The sequence below is a fragment of the Physella acuta genome, unplaced genomic scaffold, assembly GCF_028476545.2.
Source record: "Physella acuta isolate Inbredline_101_S28 unplaced genomic scaffold, ASM2847654v3 ptg001345l, whole genome shotgun sequence".
In the NCBI taxonomy this organism is placed as follows: domain Eukaryota; kingdom Metazoa; phylum Mollusca; class Gastropoda; family Physidae; genus Physella; species Physella acuta.
In genome coordinates this window covers 208,840-232,772 of record NW_026732860.1, presented here as the reverse complement: position 1 = coordinate 232,772, position 23,933 = coordinate 208,840, and the positions used below count along the sequence as shown (strand labels likewise).

The following is a 23,933-nucleotide window of genomic DNA, read 5'->3' as shown; positions in this document are numbered from 1 at the left end:
TAAAGCATCCCTTTCATTTTTATCCGATCTTTCAAAATCAGCACCGCTGTTGATAAGAAACTCTACTACTTTTTCATGTCCTTTGATTGATGCAAGCATTAAAGCATCCCTTCCTTTTTTATCCACTCTTTTAAAATCAGCACAGCTATTGATAAGCAATTCTACTACTTTTTCATGTCCTTTGAATGATGCATTCATTATAGCATCCCATCCATTTTTATCCACTGTTTTAAATTTAGCACCGCTGTTGATAAGCAACTCTACTACTTTTTCTTGTCCATCGAATGAGGCAAGCATTAAAGCATCCCTTTCATTTTTATCCGCTCTTTTAAAATCAGCACCGCTGTTAATAAGAAACTCTACTACTTTTTCATGTCCATCCTTTGAAGCAAGCATTAAAGCATCCCTTCCATATGTATCCAGTCTTTTAAAATCAGCACCTCTGTGGATAAGCAATTCTACTACTTTGTCGTGTCCATTGAATGAGGCAAGCATTAAAGCATCCCTTTCATTTTTATCTGCTCTTTTGAAATCAGCACCGCTGTTAATAAGAAACTCTACTACTTTTTCATGTCCATCCTTTGATGCATGCATTAAAGCATCCCTTCTATCTTTATCCACTCTTTTAAAATCAGCACCGCTGTTGATAAGCAACTCTACTACTTTTTCGTGTCCATCGCTTGATGCATTCATTAAAGCATCCCATCCTTCCTTATCCACTCTTTTAAAATCAGCACCGCTGTTGATAAGCAACTCTACTACTTTTTCATGTCCATTGATAGATGCAAGCATTAAAGCATTACATCCATCTTCATCCACTCTTTTAAAATCAGCACCGCTGTTGATAAGCAACTCTACTACTTTTTCGTGTCCATCGCTTGATGCATTCATTAAAGCATCCCATCCTTCTTTATCCACTCTTTTAAAATCAGCACCGCTGTTGATAAGCAACTCTACTACTTTTTCATGTCCATTGATAGATGCAAGCATTAAAGCATTACATCCATCTTCATCCACTCTTTTAAAATCAGCACCGCTGTTGATAAACAACTCTACTACTTTTTCATGTCCTTTGAATGATGCATTCATTAAAGCATCCCATCCATTTTTATCCACTGTTTTAAATTTAGCACCGCTGTTGATAAGCAACTCTACTACTTTTTCTTGTCCATCGAATGAGGCAAGCATTAAAGCATCCCTTTCATTTTTATCCGCTCTTTTAAAATCAGCACCGCTATTGATAAGCAAATCTACTACTTTTTCATGTCCATCCTTTGAAGCAAGCATTAAAGCATCCCTTCCATATGTATCCACTCTTTTAAAATCAGCACCGCTGTAGATAAGCAACTCTACTACTTTTTCATGTCCTTTGAGTGATGCAAGCATTAAAGCATCCCTTCCTTTTTTATCCACTCTTTTAAAATAAGCACCGCTGTTGATAAGCAATTCTACTACTTTTTCATGTCCTTTGAATGATGCATTCATTAAAGCATCCCATCCATTTTTATCCACTGTTTTAAATTTAGCACCGCTGTTGATAAGCAACTCTACTACTTTTTCGTGTCCATCGAATGAGGCAAGCATTAACGCATCCCTTTCATTTTTATCCGCTCTTTTGAAATCAGCACCGCTGTTGATAAGACACTCTACTACTTTTTCATGTCCACCCTTTGATGCATGCATTAAAGCATCCGTTCCATCTTTAGCCACTCTTTTAAAATCAGCACCGCTGTTGATAAGCAACTCTACTACTTTTTCATGTCCATCGCTCGATGAATTCATTAAAGCATCACATCCATTTTTGTCCACTCTTTTAAAATCAGCACCGCTGTTGATAAGCAACTCTACTACTTTTTCATGTCCATCGCTTGATGCATTCATTAAAGCATCCCATCCATCTTCATCCACTCTTTTAAAATCAGCACCGCTGTTGATAAGCAACTCTACTACTTTTTCATGTCCATTGATTGATGCAAGCATTAATGCATCCCATCCATCTTCATCCACCCTTTGAAAATCAGCACCCCTGTTTATAAGCAGCTCTACTACTTTCTCATGTCCATTCTTTGATGCTAGCATTAAAGCATTCCATCCATCTTTATCCACTCTTTTAAAATCAGCAGCACCGCTGTTTATAAGCAACTCTACTACTTTTTCATGTCCATTGATTGATGCAAGCATTAAAACATCCCTTCCTTTTTTATCCACTATTTTAAAATCAGCACCGCTGTTGATAAGCAACTCTACTACTTTTTCGTGTCCATTGATTGATGCAAGCATTAAAGCATCCCGTCCATCTTTATCCACCCTTAGAAAATCAGCACCGCTGTTTATAAGCAGCTCTACTATTTTCTCATTTCCATTATTTGATGCTAGCATTAAAGCATCACATCCATCTTTATCCGCTTTTTTAAAATCAGCACAGCCATCTATAATCAATTTGTTATTTTTAGCTTCGCAGTTGAAAAGCAAATCAGAGGATGTACTTTTTCCATCGTGGGAAGCCATCATTAAAACGTTTAATCTGTCAATATTTACTATTTATTACAATTGCTCTGTTTTTTAATAGCTATGCTGTAATCGAAACTTGACCATAGCGTGATAAAAGTAATAAAGCATCTTATTTTTATCGAATTTGTTTTATATATACAAAACTAATTTTCTATTAATAATTAAACAGTTCTAATTAACAATCTATAAAACATTTATAAAAATGTTATACTATTTGTTTCCGTTGTAATATATATTTGATGTTCATTAAATTTTAGCGTTGAACATACTGTTATTTATAGATGTATCTTGCAACATAATTTATCAATTGAAAGCTTCAAATTTAAGAATAAAGAATAGTTTCAGCTTGTCAAGAACATTTCTTTTTCTTTCTCTTTAGACGCTGTAAGCACATTTCAATTTCATTCGTTTAAAGGAAATACTTTTTAATGTGCATTTTGCTAAGTTGCATTTGTTACCTTCATTCGGATTTGTGCTTTTTAAAATAAAACTGTGTCCATTAATGCATAGCATGTGTGTGCATTTCGTGCATTGCCCCTTTTTCACACTTTGCCGCCTTAAATATCAATTTCATTGCTTAGGGTCCTTTACTTATAAACCAGCGGTAATTAGTATGGGTTGTGTTTGATGAGTTTATCTGAAAAAAATACATTAAAATTTTATAATTTGTGTGATTTCAGTTGATGTAAATTGCATATCTCACAAGTTATACAATAATTTAAAAAAATCCCACATATTTTAGGACATCTATATGATTATCATTTAATTTCTCTTCGTATTTTTCTACAACACGTTAATGTATTTTAAATGTTTGCATAGCTATGTCTTTTGTAAATTTGAAAAGTTAATTTCTTTGTTTGTATTAATATCTCAATATTTCTTTTCAAAAAGTTGCTCACAGCTCGTTTAGAATATTTTAAAAGATTTTGAGAATAGTTAACCTATTAAAAAATCCAGGGCTAATTTTTAAAGACCGTAGTAAAAATTCAAGATACTGTCAAAATTGTAGAAATACACATTAAATTATGCGAAAGGAAAAGCGAGGATTACATTTCAACATAACGGAAATTAGTTCTCTTTAGACCAAACATTGCGTCCGATAAAGCATAAGAGACTACTAGCGTTATCTATTGAAATGTTTATGAATTTGAAACATTTTATATTTTAGCTGTAGTCTTTATAATGCATTAATTTGTAATTTAACTTCCAATTCAACAATATCAACAACTGAGGGTTTTTTTTAATTCATATTAGAATAAGATCTAATATCAGAGCGAATGCATAAGAAAATTCCACATTCTTTTACTGCAAAAAAAAATAATTAAAATAAATATTAATAGTAAAAAGAAATGAAATAAAAATAAAATAAATATATTAACCGAGTTTTTATCAGAATTATTTAAGGCGGTTAATCAGATAAGGCATTCTTTATGGTATTTTAAGGCTTTTATGATGTTTTTTTTTCTTATTAATTTTGTATTTGGTGGCCCATTTTATTTTAATATATCGCTTGATTTGCCAATATAGTTCAATTTTACAAAACGTGTTCATTATTTTTAAAATTAGTTTTTAAATAATTCGAATCAGTTGTGTAATTCTTTGTTACTTGGCAAGGGAAAGGGTTAAATTAGTGTAGTGATTATTTAAAGAGGGCGAATGGGGCTAGATGTTGTTTATACTTAGTAAAGATATCCTGTTCGTCTCTGTTCAAACCTCGTGCGGTGACTTGGCCCAAACATGTGTGTACATTTGTGTGACGTATACCTATGGTGTGTGAGAACTAATTGCTTTAGTTTATTTCAGTTCCTCTACAAGGTTAGTGTAGATTATGTATCAGCCCTTCTAGATAGCCACTGTATCTTAGTTTGTGTTCTAGCGTATGTATTAATATTTAGAATAACATTTGTGTGTTTGTCAATATGGACAACTTTGGTACAGACCACGTTTGTGGAAAAGGCTGCAAATGTTTTTGTGGCCCTACCCACAGTTTAAGTGAAAGCAAGTATTCTAGCGGCATACGAACAGGTACCGGAGAGGTATCGCCATTTTTGTCGAGACTAACACAAGAAGCCAGACACTATCTACCTTTAGTTCCTGGCTGAGAAAAATACCTGTTAATCAAATGGGTTTCAACGCTAAATATATCAATATTTCAGGATTTGAGGAAACTAATAATTCTAAAGATTGAAAATAGATCAGTTCCGGCCATCAAACGGGACCTCGAGAACAGGCAGGTCCGCACCATCTTTAACTCGGCAGAGCAGTCGGATAACAATAACTAGTCCACCATCTACCGAAGACCATTGAAGCTAATCAGTTTTAAAGACCATGACACCTACAAGTTATGTTTAAATTGCAAAACATTAAACACATTACATTGATATTGCAGATTGTAAGCAGCACCGGCGACGAAATGTGGTAGTCTGCATCTGTAAGTAAAAGTAAGCCCCTGTCATCAAAGACAGACCTCAAATAAAGTCGATTGACGGTGACCTGAATCAGTGTTGTGCCACGGACAACTGTTTACAACCATACGTTGTGGTAGGTACAGTGTCTGGACCAAGACAACAGGATGTGAGGTCTGTGAAGATTCTGCTCGACACTTGGGCCATATCGAACAATTCTCCAATTTTACAGCGATGTCATCCACGTGATGATTTACCGGTATGTCCTTGCCAGGAGGACTCATCCGACTGCATTGCTAATAAAAGTCGAAAGTTATATTAAATCTGGAGCCCTAAACACCCGTCTGTTTCAAGAACTGTGCAAAGACATGAATAAAGATCACGAGGTCCTGCTTCTCTACACTGCAGTACGCTTGCTGTCAAAAGGAAATGTTGTGAATCATGTTTTTAAATTGACAGATAAAAGAAAGTTGTTGTTTGAAGTGCAAGGAAAACAAGATATTTTGATATACTAACGACAAAGAGTGGTTGGAGAGTACAGCATACTTAGCAGATATAATCAAACTGCAAAATAAGCTTAACATGAAGCTTCAGGGAAAATGAACGAATATTTTCTCTTTTCATGATAATCCCAGGGCATTTTATCAAAGCTGCAAAATTTGTGAAGAAAAATTATTCTTGGAAATTTTGCCATGGTTGAGAAACTCTGCAGTTGGAATGTTTAAGAAACTCTGCACTTGGGTGGATGAATCTGTGAGATTTATAAAAAAAATGTGAAAGATCGTTCTGGGCATCTTGAATCTCTTAAAAACGCACGGCGGCATTATTTCCCTGGGCGGAAAGAAAAAGTATTTGTATTGACACGTTACCCATTCTCTGCTTTTCTTGATGTTTCCAGCATTCCCGATGAATTACAAGATGGATTCTTAAATTTTCTGAATGCTTCCGCGTCACGTAGGCCTACCGTGTTACTTGAAAAACTGCTCAAAAAATATTGGTATAGTATGTACCATTCATACCAAAACGTGACATTGCTTGCGTTTGATGTTTCAGTTCCCTTTGAATCTACATATTTTTGCAAGAATAGATTTTTAATAATTCTCCAATTAAAATCAAAACAAAGAAATGTATTAAATGTTTAGAATAACAGTGTTTTCCACAGACCTTTTTCTTCTTGAGGGGGGGGGGGGGGCATTTGATATTTTATGGGGGGGGGGGCGGTCAACATTTTCCGAGGGGGGGGGGGCGACACAGGTGAAAGTAAATATTTTCTATATGAATTCAATTTCGTTCGGGGGGGGGGGAGGGCGGTAGACTTTCTTCGGGGAGGCAGAGGCCCCCCCCCCCCCCCGAAGAGATGCCTGGAAGAAACTCTGATCATGAAGTTGGCGTTTACAAAAACTCAACCGCGAATTTTGAGGCTAGTTATTAGCATGCAATAATTCACAGTGAAAGTCTACTAGAAAATATAATTTTAGTGCTTATTAGTTTCCTTACTAATTTCGACTTTTTATAAAAGGGGGTCGAGGGGCACTTACTTTTTATAAAAGGAGGTCGCCACTAGAAAAAGTTTGGGAACCACTGCTCTACTTAAATGTTTTTGAGTAACAAATGTATGTTATATAGTTTTAGTTAGCGGTGGGGGTGTAGCGAATCAGTGAAAAAGGATAAACGCGGCGAACTTTGTTAATACTGTGTACTCTGTCCCATCGTATTTATTCAATCCTTGTGCAGCGAGTTGTGCCATTTCGGCTTGCAAATGTTTGTGTACGTGTATGATTGTGTGAGAATGTGTATGATTGCCTCAAATCAATAGCCACTGTACCTTAGTTTGTTTACAAGCTTATGTATTAGTATTTAGAATAGCCTGTGTTTGTGAAGATAGAGTAGATTGTTTTAAATTAATTTTACTGTTAAAACAATGTGTTTTGTAACCTGTTTGTGATTGTTGGTCTAATATGTTTCTCAACGCACTCGATTATCCGTAAAGGTGTGCCTACAGGTTTACAAGAATTAGTAAATAATGCTGCACATGGTTTACTAAAATGTCAACTTCCCAAAACATCTCAAAACATGTTTGAAATTCTGTATTGGTAAACATTCTATACACATTTAATATAAATCACAACGTTATATATTTATTTTTGTAGTAGTTCTTTGAAACTAAAGATAAATTTTGTTAGTTTCTAGTAAGTTTATTGACTGTTATGAGGAAAATTCACAAATTCACGAAATTTGCTTTTTGTTTTCTGAAATAAATTTTAACTTTCTTTTGTTTTTTTTTTAAAGCATGTAATTTAACTTTGGAATAAAGCGGGGGTAACTTACCCTAAACTTTCTAATAAATTCGTATATAACACTAAAGGAAAGGACAAATAGGGAAATAGACACGATTTTTTAAATTAAAGTTTCATGATTAAACTTTTAAAAATAAAAACTCGTATAAAAAGAATTAACAACAGAATATGAGATATTTTACTAAATTTCGATTATCTATCTGAAACAGTACTTAAAAAATAGGATTTCCAAAAACCAAAAGTAGAATAAGTTTTACTTCCGTTTACCGGAAGTCGCTGAAAAATTGTTGAAGAACTACAAATTTGGTATAATACTTATAAATGAAATTGCATCAATCTAGCTTTAACGGTAGTCATGTTAACGTGTTAACAGACATACACACACACGTACACACATACATTCACACACACAGACATACGGACAAAATTGCAAAACTATGTTTTTTCGACGTAGGGAGGTGTAAAACGTCAAGATTTGCGAAAATCTCCATTTCGATTTTTTGCACAATTACAATACTTCCGCTATAATTCAAAAAGCAATCCATTGTTCCCTCGAAAAAAAAAATTAAAAATCAGAATTCAGAATATATATTTAGCCTACCTTTATAAATTAAGCTCAGTTTTTAAATTTTGCCGGCGTGTTAATAATGACGAAAGAATCAAATTAAGCAGATATTTTTAAATGTAAGTCGCACACAATTGGTTAACCCTTTATTTACGGAATTAGGTTCTGAATGAGATTTCATTTCTTAAACTATGTGTTATCATATTGCTTTTGGCACATTTAAAGCATTCGTCGAAGGAGATTTTGTTTTATAAATTTTTAATGGTCTAAACAGATATTGGTACTTATAAGTACCGTCAGTAATGTAGGACATTTAAAAAAAAAATTTACAAAACAGGAACAAACGATACAATTTATTAACTAATAACATGGCAATCATTATAACAGTCATTTTTTTTAATTTTTACACATAAATACAGCACAAAAGTATATTTTGAGTAAGATTTTTACTGGATTTTCTATCCGAACACATCTTAGACCTCAAACGCAGCAAAAGTTGACGACATGTCATGTTCCCAAATTCTTGTCTGAGGTCATTCTGGTGTAGAAGCGGTTGTCGGACTGAATATGCTTTTGCTGGAAGCTTCCAATAGCTATTATTTACAATGAGCCGCATAAACAAACAAAAGCCTAGTCATTCAGTACACAACTACTAGTAATACTAGTATAATTGTAGCCTACTAGAATGTTATGACAAGTCTACACTACAGTGTAAAGTTCATAAATAGAAGTGAGCGCAATGTGTTTAGGATAGCCGAATCGGCCTACTGTTTCCTGTTTACGGATTAAAAGTTACCATATAGATCTAAACTATATGCAGAAGTATGGACTATTACTAGTCTACAGGTATACATTACGTAAATTCTAGTTATTGTAGGCAAGACAGTTTATTGCAGTAAATATAACTATCAAATTAAATCTTACTACTAGAACTAGGCTTTGGAATACAAATGAAGTATACTAAACCTAGTAAACGAGCATGCAACAGCTACCGTTACTCTTGTTATTCTTTTACTACTAGAAATCAATATGTAATTATAATATTTCTTAGGTAAACCATATGCTAACCTTCTTATAAATGTGTAAATGTCATTTTTTGAGTACATTTCGATAATTAATTATCAAAATAATATTTATGTCACTCCACATAACAAATCTGCCATTTCCTAAAATTTCTAAAAAAAAATGACCGTGTGCCCTGACGGTACTTATAAGTCCACTTGTAAATATCGATCTAATACATAGACAATTTTATTAAAATTATATAACTAGAAGTTAAATGCGTTTGCCTGACTATTGGAGATGCCAATAAAAATATTTGGGGATGAAAACTTCAAGAATAAGGCAAAACAAAGGGAAATCAGGAACGTGTGTGAGAACGTTACAGAACAATTGTGAACTACCGATAGAGCAAGAAATTGAAATTGGCGCCACACCAAAAATTTTCAAAAAACATCGATCTATCCAACTACCGGCGACTCAGGGGAGATAATACTATTAATTACATCAATATTTTTTAAAATTCGTATTAAATTAAAAATAATACAGGCATTTAATTAAAGTGGTGCTTATAAGTACCGTCAGTAGATAAAGGGTTAAATGCGTTACTCGCGGAGGACGTAATGTGCTGGGTTTTCGTTTATTATTTTTCGATTTATTAAAACCATCTTACAGAATAAATTAGAAGGCGTACACATTCAAACCTGTTTGGGTGGTGCTCAAAGTGAGGAATTATACGCTCGTCCCAAATCATAAGACTAGTGGCTAGAAACCGAAATTTAGGGAATACTAGTTTTATTACCATGTGATGGGCCATCTATAACGAGCAAAGTTCTTGCTGTGTAATCCTATTTAAATTTAAAAAAAAAAAACTTAAATCAATAACAACATTGTGGAGACATTTTGACACTTTGAAGACGTAATAACTTTTTTCAAAGGGTGATTCGACAAGATCTGTCCATATTAGCTTCAATAAAGTGGGTTTTTTTTTATTGCGGCGTAGGTTGTAGAATTAGTTTCATTCGAAAAATAAACAAGAATTGTACTTGTCTGATATAACATGACAAACTATACGGTGATAAAGAAAAAAGTCATATTCAAACTTCTAGGTACTTAATTTGATAAACGACACTGAAAAAACAAATGTTTTACAATAAGAGAAAGCAAATGATTTCAACGGAATAACAATAGCACATACCAGATTGTAAGTCTTGTTTTCAATAATTTATGTTGCCCATTATTGTGTTTGTTGACGTCCGCATGTGAGTGTGAGTTTCTCATGCATGTTATGTTTTGATAACTTAGAAAATAGCAGCGGATGTATATAAGAGTACACTGAACAAATTGATATGGGACGAGGCCTCAAATAATAATTGGGTTACAGAAATTTTGTTTTCAGTTGTTATTTTTACGTAAAAAACACAACGTTAGGCACTCTGGAGGACAAAAAGTGTCGTTTAAGAGCCTCTGAGTGACACAACCTAGCATAAGACTAAAGTCATCATTTTCGCGATGTAGGCCTACCGTAAAAAAAACCCTCTTAAAACAAAAAAATAAAGGATTGTCATTTCCTGTTGACAAGCGCTGTATGAAAAGACAACTCGAGAGCGTATCCTTTAGATACAGTTCAGTTTTCACTTCACTATTTAGCCTGACTATTCTGGTAAAAAGGTTATCAAAGGTTTACAATGTATAAACTCAACAAAATAGGTATAATCCGGTAAATAACTTAAACCTAATGACGCAAAAGATACGCAACTGTCACAATTTCCACGAGTCGAGTAATTTTTGTTTGGTTATAAGGGCCATAGATCGATGTAGACCAGTGGTTCTTAACCTGGGTTCAATCGAACTGAAGTGTTTTGGTGAGTAGGTTCACACAGGAAAACGGAGTTCGGGAAAGTGTCTTTCGGGAAAACGACCGGCTCTCGTTTTATAGGAGGTCAAGACACACAAACAAACACACACACATCCACACACAAACATACAAGCACGCACACTCGAGTCATAATTTGTAATCGGATTTCGTCAGTGCGGACAATATTACTAAGTGTCTTAGTCGATGACAGTTTAAGAGCTACAGCGCCACATCACGACATTGTAATAAAGTGCCCCAGATCGTTTAGGCTAAATTTCTGTGTAACGAACATACTTTATATTTCTATACTGTGGCCCAGTAATCGAGCATTCACTTGCTTCTCCACAATTTGTAGCTTTGCAATGTCCTTTAGGAGGATAAAAATAATGGCGCTAAACAAATAAAACAACAAATGTTATGTAAAAATTCTCGTGAAATAAAGTATATAAAATTCACGAAATTAAATTTAAAAAATTAATATAGGGGATAATACAAGAGGAAATAATAACACCGTACCCAACCCGTTACAACATCATAAACCTCACACTAAGCCAAACACCAACCTCATGATATAAAAACAGTCACACGTACACACAATTACCCATACACATACATAAGACAACAAACGGAATAGATCAATCCTCGGTTCCCAGAAAGAACCGCAACGGAAAAAAGCGCAACGGAAAAAAAACGCAAAACAAAAAGCGCAACGGAAAAAAGCGCAAACGGAAAAAGCGCAAAGAGAAAAAAGTGCACACGGAAAAAAGCGCAAAGAAAAAAAAAGCGCAAACAGAAAAAAGCGCATAGAGAAAAAACCGCACACAGAAAAAAGCGCAAACAGAAAAAAGTGCAAACGGAAAAAAGCGCAAAGAGAAAAAAGCGCACACGGAAAAAAGCGCAATGAGAAAAAAGCGCACACAGAAGAAAGCGCAAAGAGAAAAAAGCGCAAAGAGAAAAAAGCGCAAAGAGAAAAAAGCGCACACAGAAAAAAGCGCAAACAGAAAAAAGCGCAAAGAGAAAAAGGCGCAAACGGAAAAAAGCGCAAAAAAAGCGCACACGGAAAAAAGTGCAAGCGGAAAAAAGCGCAAACGGAAAAAAGCGCAAACAGAAAAAAAGCGCAAACGGAAAAAAGCGCAAACAGAAAAAAGCGCACATAGAAAAAAGCGCAAACAGAAAGAAACGCAAACGGAAAAAAGCGCAAACAGAAAAAAGCTCACACAGAAAAAAGCGCAAACGGAAAAAAGCGCAAACAGAAAAAAGCGCAAACAGAAAAATTTGCAACCAGAAAAAACAACGAAAAATGTGCAAAAGAGAAATTTAGCACAAAGACCATATGGACTAGATGACACATTTATACATGACTGTTAGGGCTGCTGTGAGAGTGTCGTGTTTGATCACGTGATCTACTACCATTTAAAGCGTACCACTACCATGTTCATTCCCATCACCACGATACAGGCGATAATCACTTTACACAATGCCTATTATTTTCTTGGTCAATAATTATTCAACTACTATTCTCGTATAAATAAACATAAAACTATCCTTGATTGACATTACACGAAGTATCTCTCACATTCTCCCTAGTCCGAATTACCTAGCTTGCATACCATAACAACCCGTTCCTATGGCAAAACTTCACTCTCTTTCATCAGCGTCATCAAACATGCATTCGTCATATTTCTCGCAACAACATTCATTCGCACCAAAATACCTGATAAAACACACATCATAACAATGCTGTATTTACTATTATTTCATAATGACGCACCTACCTACCTACCAACCTACCTACCTACATACCTACATACCTACATACCTACATACCTACATACCTACATACCTACATACCTACATACCTACATACCTACCTACATACCTACCTACCTACCTACCTACCTACCTACCTACCTACCTACCTACCTACCTACCTACCTACCTACCTACCTACCTACCTACCTACCTACCTACCTACCTACCTACCTACCTACCTACCTACCTACCTACCTACCTACCTACCTACGTACCTACCTACCTACCTACCTACCTACCTACCTACCTACCTACCTACCTACCTATCTACCTACCTACCTGCCTACCTACCTACCTACCTACCTACCTACTTACCTACCTGCCTGCCTACATGCCTGCCTGCCTACCTGCCTGCCTGCCCACCTGCCTACATGCAAACCTGCCTACCTACCTACCTATCAACCTGCCTGCCTACCTGCCTGCCTGCCTGCCTACCTGCCTACCTGCCTACCTGCCTGCCTGTCTACCTACCTACCTACCTGCCTGCCTGCCTGCCTGCCTACCTACCTACCTACCTACATACCTACCTACCTAACTAACTACCTACCTCCCTACCTACCTACCTACCTACCTACCTACCTACCTACCTACCTACCTACCTACCTACCTACCTACCTACCTACCTACCTACCTACCTACCTACCTACCTACCTACCTACCTACCTACCTACCTACCTACCTACCTATCTACCTACCTACCTACCTACCTACCTACCTACCTGCCTGCCTACCTGCCTGCCTGCCTGCCTGCCTACCTACCTACCTACCTGCCTACCTACCTACCTACCTCCCTGCCATGCAAACCTGCTGCCTACCTGCCTTTCTACCTGCCTGCCTGCCTACCTAACTACCTACCTACCTACCTGCCTGGCTACCTGCCTGGCTACCTGCCTGGCTACCTGCCTGCCTGCCTACCTGCCTACCCACCTACCTAATTACCTCATATATATATAAAGTTTTGATGTATGTTTAAACAAGGATTGGTGTGAACGAATATTAGTTCGAAAGTTTATAGCGCATTGAAAAGTTACGCGGTTCGCAAGAGTGTGACACAAACCAAGCTTACGTGTTTACAAATTTGTGACCGGCTTTCCTGATTAATAATTCATGATCAATTTTGATATGACAGATTTGTATGAGACCCTTTTACCACGGTTGCTTTTTTTCTGGCCATGAGTAGCCACAGTGTCAACTTTTGACTTCATAGCTGAAGATTGTGTAACAGTAAACTAAGCTGTCAAAAGAAACAGTTGCAACCATACTTTGGTCTAGTTCTTTTGTTATTTTACATTTCTCCATTTAATTACAATATAAACAATTGATGTTCATATCTTTGAAACTATATAAAACTACAAAATAAAATATTACTAGTTTTGTCTAAAATAAATGTAATGAATAAAAAAAATTAAGAACATAATAATTTCATATATACACAAGTATTATACTTAATAATTGTCATGTGTATTCCTAGGTTGAGGTTGATGTTAAGGTTAAGATTTTTTTTTGTACCGTCAGTACTGCATAAAATTAAAAAAATATATATATACAGTTGCAGCATAAACTAATGTTTATGAAAGTAGCTTAGACATAAACAGCTTGTAACAAATATGCAGTAGGCTATGTAATTAAGAAATTAGAAGCAGTAAAATTTTACATTTAATTTGCGGAGTAGTGTTCTTTAGCCTTATTAGGTGTTTAATGTTTAAAGGTAAATGTTTAGTGTGTGTACCTTTAATGTAAATTTCAAGTAATCCTTACGTCTTAATTGGTAACAGTTGGCCGTATATGGTCATAAACCGTGAAAGATAAACAACACGTTTCTATTTCCCGTGTTAAAGGGACTATTTAGATTATACTTTATTGTCTAACAAAGCAATACATCAATTTTGTTCCAGAATAAATTAAATGTGAAAAAGTGTGTGTAAGAGACAGGTGGTCTCAAGTATAAAAACCTTCCCTGGGAACACATCAGAGCAAATTTGACAGAGAGGCAATTGGGAGTTTCCAATGTCACTAATACACTAAACCCATCGTCACCTGTTAATAACCCACGCCCTCACACAAAATGCCCAAAGTCAATTGGAGAATGAATATTCAAGTTTTAAAAATGTTTACAATATATTGTTTACAATTGGGGAATGATGCTTTATATCAGGCAACCTATCACGTGTAGGCCTAAATGATATGCGGAAGCTAGATATATGTAATGGTTTTATGGTTTCGTTTTATTAGAATATTTGTTATATAAATATAATTCGTTGGTATTATTTATTTAATACCACTTTTGTTTTCAATTGAATTCGCACAGAAACATTATATTAAAAAATAACGATGTATACAGTAGCGTATGCATGCTACAACAGCGTTATTTATCCGCCCTAAGTTATTCGACTTGGGCCCCTATTTAACTTTTTCAAGGAGTATTTTAGGGCTCCGATGTAACTGTTTAAATTAGCTTCATTGTTCAAAAGCCTGTTGTGCTTTTTCTTTGCAACACACCCTTACCCAAATGAAATACATAGTTTCGGTCCACAGCCTTACCCTCTCTCCAAAAATCTTATAATTTTTCATGACTACCTACAGTCTTGTTTTAGCTAAATAAAATATACTGGTAAAATCTTAAAATAAGCTGTATGAGTGCAAGTAAGTGGTATCAATGCATGACCACTGTTTTAATAAATAATTTTATAATAAGGTTACGCGCCATAGAATAAAACGTAGTGTTCTCTCCCGCTCACCTCTCCCCCGCCTCCTCAAAAAAAAAAACGTAATACAAGAAGAATTACAGGTTTCTTTAGCGAGCCAGCGCTTACCGTCATGCGACAATGTAAACCCGCGCAGTCCCGCTAGCGTAGGAAAAAAAAGTGTGTACGAGCTTGCAGTGTGTAGCACACTTTCAAATTTACAATTTAGCTTGACAGAATTTTACAGAATTAATAAAATCATGAAGAAAATCTAAGGCTTGTAATCAGTCAAAATATGTACCTAAACTACTAATATAATAAGTGTTAGGCAGTACCTTACACACGCAACGTAATTATACACACAAACACACACACACACACACACACAGACATAGCTATATATATATAACAAGCAATGTGTGTGTGTCTGTCTGTACATTACATTACTATATATTATACATTTCTACACCAGTATTCAACCGATAGCTATGAGACTTTAGGGAGTTGATTAGAACACTCTGGGGAAGGGTTTTGTAAAAAAAGTATTTTTAATTTCGCAAGGTCGGCGCCACGGGAGGGTGCGATTTTTCTGTATGTACGGTATATTTAAAAAAGTCGATTTTGGTTTGACATCGTTCATCCGTTAGCCATAAGACTTTGAGGAGTTGATTTGACCCCTACAGGGAAGGGTTCTGAAAGAAATTTTGTTTTTAATTTCGCAAGGGTGGGGCCTCAGAAGGGTGCTATTTTTCTCTATATAAAGTATCCTAATATATAAAAGCCCATGTGCGCACTTCTCTCTCTCTCTCTCTGTCCGCAAAATATTTTCGCTGGATATCACGTCAGAATCTTCAGCGATATATTCAGAACTTGATACGGACTTCTGTTGAAAATAATATGGTAGCAGTGGCGTAGCCAGGATCGTCTCATGGGGGGCGGGGGGTTAAAATTTTTACCCGGGGACAAACTTTCGGATTGCACCCCCCCCCCCCCTCCCTCAAACTGATTGTGGGCTAAAAAATTCCCGGGTTTCCTTCCTGGATTTCCCGGAAAAGCCAAAAAACCTCGAAAAAATGCAGTTTTTGGGCCATATCTCGGCAACCAGACCACTTAGCGACTTGAAACATTTACCAATTGATTCCTGCCATAATTTAAACCAATATGGCAGAAGAAAGATTTCAAAAATATCCTTTCGTTCGGTCACAAAATTTTTTTAATATATTTTAAACTGAGCATCTTGTAGGCCTAGGATGATATTTACTACTTGTTTAAACTGAGCATCGTGTAGGCCTACTCGTTAAAATAAAACTATTTCCGTTGATATAGGTTAATATAGTTGTCTTTTTTTTAGCGCAATTTTTTCTATTTTGCTTTAAATTATTAAAACTACTTGTGTTGCATTATTTTTTGCTGAATATATGATTTATCTCGATTTAAAATTGTTATGGATAACATAAGGAAATTGCGCTTAAATTGTCACTAGACTTTTTATTAACTTGTTTTATTTAAAGAAGAAAAATAAAAAATAAAGGCGTATTCGAATGTAGAAAAACAGTTTTAATTATGCAACAGGAAAAGCGTTTATAGTTGTGAAACAGAATGCATAAAACGGTGACGTCACTAATGTTTATACATTAACTAATGACGTCATATGCCGTGTTTAGAATAAAAAGAAATGAACTATTTCATTCAAATTTGATTTAGGTCTACGTACGCTATGAAATGTATACAATACAATTTTCTCCGGCCTAAACTTATAAAATTTAATTTATCTATTTGCATTCTAGATCTAGATCTAGAGATTCTAGATCTAGATTCTAGACTTGATATAGATCTAAATCTACGCAAAAACTAGACGTAGACGCTAAGTCGCTAATACATAGATTTAGACTCTAGAATCTATTCCAAAAATGAAATTATCTTTTAAAGTATTTCAGGCCTTAATTGATTTAAAGAAATCTTTGTTTGTTTAGCTATAGAACTGGCTAATTTGGGTTACAAAAATTAATTTGAAAGAATAGACATATTCATGTAAGTAAAGTTTTTTTTTAGATACCTCTTTCATTCTCCGAGTTATATAGGATGCATAAATAGCTGAGATAATAATACGCAGTTGGCGCGTGATCGAGATACACCAAGTCAAACTTTTTAAAACTATTATTTTTGTTATATGTGTATCTTCCGATTTTAGACTATAAAGAAAGGAACTGCTTCATTCAAATTTGATTTAGATCTAGATCTATAGATCTACTCATTAAGACGTACGCTATGAAATATATACAATTTTATCGGTCAAACTAATACAAATTACTTAAAAACAACGTAAGAAAGATTTGTAACGAAATCATTTAATTCATTTAATCTAAATCAGTGTGTGCCTGTGTTATGTTAAATGTGTCGGATTTTTAGCTAATTAGTTATTATTTTTGCTTTGTCGCTAATATCGTTCAGCGTGTAGTAAAGCACACTGCGTTTTGACCAATAACTATTTCATAAATTATTTTTTTCAAACAAGTACATTTTTAAATATATAGGTCTATAATTCACGTGAAACGGGTACCTATGGCTAGTATAAAAATAAAAGTCGACTGCTGTTTTACACCGTTTATTCGATCGCAATCAAACTTTGGGGAGTTGATTAGAACACTCAAGGGAAGGGTTCTGTGAAAAAATCTTTTTTTAACTTCGCAAGGGCGGCGCCACGGAAGGGTGCGATTTTTCTCAAGATACGGTATATAAAAAAAAAAAAGAATGAAAATTCACACGATCGCCACGAAACTATGGGAAAATGTTGACAAAACATTTCAAATTCGCAGGCATTTTAGAAAACAACGTCAAGCGTCTAAGATTATAGGATTGGTAACGCATAGATGAAACCGTTCTTATATATTTTGTCGGACTTTCTTCTATTCCCGCGGCAATGCGCGGGGACGGATACGCTAGTCTATATGTAAAAAGCAATGTATATCAGTGTGTGTGTGTGTGTGTGTTTGTCTTTTATGCATTACAACACCTTTCATCACATCGCCGTGAAACTCTAAAAGCGAGTTATTTAAATGTAAACAATGCCTGCGCTTGGATCATAAATATCGGGACAGGGGTTTACCTACAATACCAACAAGAAAATCTTACCTTAATCACTCACCAAAATAATGACGTAGAACACACTATATCATGAAACAATTGCTAGTGTAGCCTAAGTCCTACACGGATCAACATATTAAACATTTTAAGTAAAAATGTTTTACTAGAGTTATCGTACGAATGTGTCGGTCAAAAGACTACAGCAACAACACTAAGCTGTAAACTTTTGTAGTGGTATCGCGTTAGTTATATGTAATTTAACCACCGGATGTTAATCTACGTTTAATATGAAACAGGATGTGCGTGCAAATTACCAAAATCTCGGTGAAGAATGCTGCAACAACACCTGCATACCTGTAATACTTTTAGAGACAGCCAAAAAAATGTAAGCCGCTCTACCAAAACATAATGGACGATTTTAATAGCGAAGGAACACAATAGTATAAAAACTCATGGTACTAGATTTTAAAGCTGAATAATAATAGACTTACACTAATTTGATGTTTTAAAAAAGTTCAAGTAGCTCTATTATATTTATAGAATCACTAACAAAGAAAATAAATAAACATTTTTTTTGTCTAAGGGGTCATAATTAAGTATGTCACGTGCCCCATATCGTCACAAAAAGATACAATCCACCCATAAAATAAAGTCACAGTCACACTACAGCCTACCAGCCCCTAAAACTGACACTTTTGTTTTTAATTTGCTGAGCTCGGTCAACATTGTGCATAATGTTAACTTTTGGTTGTAATTTACAAAAAAACGAGTCTTTTAAAAACTCGAAATAACGGTTAAAAGCAAAAATGTGTCGTCACATTTACTGACCCCACTATTCCGATCCGCTTCCCTTCCCTATCTCCTTACATATGGACGCATAAGTTCGAATCACTTCCTCCCTCCCTAGGGGTGTGTCATAAGACCCCTTATTGTAGACAGCGAAAAGACAGGCCATATAGCCACCCCCATCTCATTATACGCCTACTCATACCCACATTTAAACACTACACATATGCATACATACACTCACACACACATCCCCCTTAATCCAAACAAACCCCTAAATCCCAGCTAATCCCCTAATACTTTCACAAAAACAAGTCAATGACATATGTCATCCTTGTCACCTTTTAGCGCGAACAAATGGGGTACAACCACAACAATAGGATGCAGGTGCAGGTATTTCTGGTAACACTTGCGAAAATATTGTTCAGACGGATTCTGAAAAAAAAACATAAAACGCACAAACTTTACCCACTACGCTCACTTCATGCATGCACACAATTAGCCGTTAGTAATTATTGCATACACAAAACTAGCCGTTAGCACTCAGCTACATCGAGGTGTTAAAGTTTAAAATAAAAAAAATGTAACTAAAAAAAAACTTTTTTTTTTCCTTTGTAATTAAGACAGTTGTTTCAGACAAACTTAAAGGTTGAAAAATAAGTTTTAGTTATTTTACTTCAACACATTTTTGTTTAAAAGAATACATTACTGTTTTCATTATTATCATTATTTTATGACAAAATTATTAATTTTTCTTTTAGTAGCAGTAGTATTTTATTATCTTTTAATTATTAACTACTTCCATGACTTACTGACCATTCATGTCAACATTCAAAATTAAAATGCTGTGACACTAGTCCGAATGTTCGCATATCACCGCCAAGTGTAGAGAGTTGTAAATTTCTTCCGTAACTTGTGTTGATTAAAGGGAAAAAAATAACTTCGTTTCGAAGAATTTATCTTAAATTAGAGACATCATCCACTACACACACGAGAAAAACGCACAAGCATGCATACTCAGTTTAGACCAAGTAAAGCCTTCGACCGGGTAGCTCACAAATACCTTCACAAAATCTTAAAAACAAACAATTTTGGACAACACTTACGACATGGATAAAAATATTCTATTTTAATGCACATAGTCACCCACTGATAAACCATAATATTTCCAAACCCTTTAGAATAAATAAATCAGTCATACAAGGTTGCCCCCTATCCCCAATCCTTTATATACTAACACTCGAACCCCTGTTAGAATGCATTAGAAACACTAGAGACATCAGAGGAATTCCAAATAAATTAAACAAAAACATGCAATTGTACGCTGATGACACAGCCTTTACCCTCCAAACCGAAAAATCTATCACTCTAATAACAGACACTTTCCTTGACTTTGGGCTTGGTAACCGGTCAAAAATTAACCCAATGAAAACCAAAATCATGGGACTCTGACATTGGACCAACAAACTGAATTACCCACTTAACCTGAAAGGTACAAAAAAATCAAAACCTTATGGCGTCACCCACTACAACCCACAAGAAACTAACGATAAGAATAGAAAAAGTCTCAAGCAAAATTAAAAACATCATAGTGTTATAACTGAGTCAATTGTTGATGTTAGTAGGTTGTCTGCCCTCCGCCTCCCGTCCTACACCTGAACTGAACGTACCCTGATATGAAGACATCCCAACCCCATCTAGAGATGTTCAGACTAAGAAAAGTACTGGTCGCCGGTCTTTGAACTTAGTCGGACCCTACTAACCTGGGATGCAAATTTGGGTAAACACGTAATGAGATACCCTATTGTATTAAAGGTTAAGCCAAGGCATAGATCCCAAGCTGGGCGAGGGGAGCAAGAGAGTTAGGACAGTTGAGCGTTAGCCTCGCTAGAATATAGTCGTGTTTTGTTTTGTAAAGTGTGGAAGGGCTGGCCCCTAAGGCTGGTCACTTTTGATGTTCATGAAAATTTCCTATTGTATCCAAGACTAAAGTATCAACCATTAAAATTTAGGAGCTGAGATTGGGTTTGTGTTTCCTTGAACCTCTCACTGCAGTCATCAGCACCAACCATACTAATGAAATCATAACAATAGCATTTTACATATTTAGCTCAACAACAATTTTTGCTAAGTCATCTATAATTAATAGGTACGTTATCCCCAAAATTATCTATATAACCACGACTAAAACAATCCCAAAACCAACAATTAAGCATCCTAAAAAATTATCAGAGAGTAGGCCTACATATTTCAGACCAAAATTATAGACATCAGCTACAACACGCTGTGCAAAACAAACTTCAGGGTGGAATAAACCTGCACGATATACAGACCAAATTCAATACATTCAAACAATACTAGAATAATTAGTCAACCAAACTTTCACCCACTGGCTGATTACTATATAGACATTCAGCTCAAGAAACTTACAAAAATCAATAATACATCTCCATATTACATAGGACAAAAACACTGTCCCCTTTACACAGAATGCTTGCAAATATTAAAAAAACAACGAAAAACGTGCACAAGATAAAATCACGATACTTTACAAAAGGTTAGTACAAAAACTTTCGACCCCATTATACAACCGGATTTAATGGTGATGGAATTTCGCTCCAACTGACACAACACACACCTTTACGAACCTTCACCTTAAAACATTTACACCAAAGCCTGGGAAATAACATACAGACTCATTTACAATTCGACACCCTTAGTAAAACAATAGAATCCCTATTGTCCATTATTCAGACAAAACACACAAGAATACGAAGCGTACATCTATTTAGAATGCCCCACCATACAAAATATGAAAAAGACGCTAGAAACCAAAATAATGACAAGAAACGAGACCTTCAATATCGACATAGCTATAACTCTAAACAAAATCCCTAATCAAAGAGACAGGACGGCCCAAGAGCAAAAAGCAAGGACGGTAGTTTTCTATAGACAGACTATTTGGAACAGAAGAATAAGAGCAGAGGTAGACTGTTATTTATTGTCCTAGATTATATTGTTTTTATAATTTTTTACTAATAAAAGTGTACCTAGTTTTGTACTACGTTTTTGCAATTTTCGAAACATGTATATTTTTACCCAAAATGTTCATTTTTATTGCAGATTGTTGAGTAGTTTTTAAAGGTTTGCTTGCCTAACCACTTTGTTTTGTTGCCCTTGCAAGGTTTTGATACCTTGTGGTATTTTTGTACTTGCATCATGGAAATAGTTTTAAATACTTATGTTACTAGTTATTAGCTTTCATGATGTTACTTCACCTCACTATAATGTAGCTACCGCAGTAACTCTAATTAAATGTTTTTGAGTCAAAAATTTATGTTATATAATTTTTGAGTCAGCGGTGGGTGTGTAGCGAATGAGTGTAGGGAGATGTAGTTTATATTTTGTAGCCTGTCCCATGCGTGTTTATTTAAACCTTCTGCTGTGTGTTGTGCGATACCGTCTTGTAACTGTTTAAGTGTATGAATGTGTTAGAATGTGTTGAATTGTCTCAGTTCAGTAACCACTGTTTCTTAGTTTTTGTACTAGCCCATGTATTAGTATATAGAATAGCCTGTGTTTGTGAAGATAGTGTTGGTTGTTTCTTTTTGTCTTGTTTCGTAACCGTTTTGTAAATCTTGGCCTTATATGTTTCTCGACGCACTGGAACATCCTTAAATGCGTGTCCGTGAGATCACAAGAATTAGAAAATAATATTACGTATTTTCTAAAGTTCTAGACATGGTTTTATAAATTATCCATTTCCCAAAAACATGGCAAAAATGTTTGAAATGCTTTACTGGCAAACACTCTATACAAATTTAATATGAACTAAACGTTATATATTTGCTTTTATAAAAGTGCAATGATATTGATCTACACATATACATATAAAAATTAAAACGTTTTTTAGCTTTATGTTCGTGTATTGACCGTAATTAGTAAAATACACTAATTCACTAACATACTTTTTTTCCTGAAATAAATGTTATTATTCTGTTTTTGAAAATAAAGCAGGCAATTTAACTTTACAAAAAGCAACCAATTTCTATCTATAAATATAAGATCATGTAAAATTCAGAATTAAAAATAAATATTTAGCCTACGTTAATAAATCAACGCCAGTTTAAAAAGTTTGCCAGCCTGTTAATCAAAACAAAAGAATCAAATAAAGCATACCTTACTACATGGCAGTCGCAAAGTGGTTAAGCACTTTACGCATCAAGGATGTAATATGCTAGGTTTTCAATTTCTATTTTTAGATACACTAACACCAGCCTAAATGTAAATAAGTAGGCGTACACATTTAGACTTCATTGGGTGGTGCTCAATGTGAACAATTACACGCTCGTCCCTAAACTACAAGACGAGTGGCAGGAAACCTAAGGCTAGGGAATGCTAGTTTCTATAACTTGTGATGGGGCTTATACAACGAACAAAGATTTAGCCGTCTGTTCCTATTTCAATTTTAAAAAAAAAACGTAAATCGACAAAAACTTTGTCAAGAAATTTTGACACTTAGAAGACCGTAATAATGTTTTTTATGTTGATAATTTACATAGTTTTGTTTTACTGCCAACGACAAGATCTGTCCATTTAACTGCAATAAAATGTCTTTTTTATTGCACAGTAGGTTCTATAAACAGATTCATTTGAAAAATAAACGAGAATTGTACTTGTGTTGACTATTATGGTGTTTGTTGACGTTCGAATGTGCTTGTGATTTTCTCAGCCCCGTTTTTTTTTGTTCCCTTAGATTAGAAGATAGCAGCAACAAATGTATATAAGTGCTCTGAACAAGTTGATATAATAGGACGAGGCATAACAAAAAAAATAATAATTGTGTTAGAGAAACTTCGTTTTCAATTTTTATTTCTGTTGTGTTCAACGTTACATTCGATACCATCTGCAAGTGCTAAATGAGTTTTTTGA

General features: G+C 35.0%; 1 protein-coding gene across 1 annotated transcript in view; it reads right to left on the bottom strand.

Moving 5' to 3' along the window:
- LOC131958613 (uncharacterized) overlaps positions 1-23,933 on the bottom strand; it is a 265,579-nt gene that overhangs the window by 35,417 nt on the left and 206,229 nt on the right. The gene's annotated exons all lie outside the window — the stretch shown is intronic.